General features: G+C 48.9%; 1 pseudogene; it reads left to right on the top strand.

Moving 5' to 3' along the window:
* The first annotated feature begins 5 nt into the window (after positions 1–5).
* On the top strand, positions 6–962 carry LOC103250346 (annotated as a pseudogene).
* The last annotated feature ends 178 nt before the right edge of the window (positions 963–1,140 follow it).

The raw sequence follows: 1,140 nt of genomic DNA on the forward strand, positions 1-1,140 counted from the left end.
ATACCGATGCTGCTTCTTTGATTGGAGAAGAACTTCAAGTAGATTTCCTGGATCATATTCCCCTCACAACACACAATTTTGCTCAAAAGACATTCCTGAAGCTTGTCTTCTGTGACATTTGTCAGAAATTCCTGCTCAACGTATTTCAATGTCAGACTTGTGGCCACAAATTTCATGAGCACTGTAGCACCAAAGTACCTACTATGTGGGTGGACTGGAGTAATATCAGACAACTCTTATTGTTTCCCAAATCCACTACTGGTGATAGTGGGGTCCCAGCACTCCCTTCTTTGACAATGAGTCATATGCGAGAGCCTGTTTCCCGGATACTTGTTAGTTCCCAGCACAGGTATTCTACACCTCACGCCTTCACGTTCTACACCTCCAGCCCCTCCTCTGAAGGTTCCCTTTCCCAGAGGCAGAGGTCTATGTCCACACCTAATGTCCACATGGTCATCCTATCTGTGGACAGCAGGATGATTGAGGGTGCAATTGGAAGTCACAGAGAATCTGCCTCACCTTCAGCCCTGTCCAGCAGCCCCAACCATCTGAGCTCAATGGCTTGGTCACAGTCCAAAACCCCTGTGACAGCACAAAGAGAGTGGGCACCAGGATCCAGGACCCAGGAGAAAAAGAAAATTAGGTCTCATGGACAAAGAGATTCAAACTATTACTGGAAAATAGAAGCTAGTGAATTGATGCTCTCCACTCAGATTGGGTCAGTCTTCTTTGGAACTGTTTATAAGGGAAAGTGACATGGAGATGTTGCTGCGAAGATCCTAAAGTTTGTCGACCCAACCCCAGAGCAGTTCCAGGCCTTCAGCTATGAGGTGGTCATCCTGTGCAAAACACGGCACATGAACATTCTCCTCTTCGTGGGGGACATGACAAAGGACAGCTTGGGGATTGTGACCCAGTGGTGTGAGGGCAGCAGCCTCTACAAAGAACCTTTGAGAGACTGAGGTGAGTGGATTGCCTGAGCCCGCGGGTTCCAGACCCGCTTGGGCAACTTGGCGAGACCTCATCTCTACAATAAATAAAAAAATCGGCCGGGCGTGGTAGTGCATGCCTGTAATTCCAGCTACTTGGAAGGCTGAAGTGGAAGGATCGCTGGAGCCCAGCGGGTCAAGGCTGCGGTGG

This window comes from Carlito syrichta, unplaced genomic scaffold, assembly GCF_000164805.1.
Source record: "Carlito syrichta isolate Samal-C Ts95f unplaced genomic scaffold, Tarsius_syrichta-2.0.1 Scaffold128875, whole genome shotgun sequence".
In the NCBI taxonomy this organism is placed as follows: domain Eukaryota; kingdom Metazoa; phylum Chordata; class Mammalia; order Primates; family Tarsiidae; genus Carlito; species Carlito syrichta.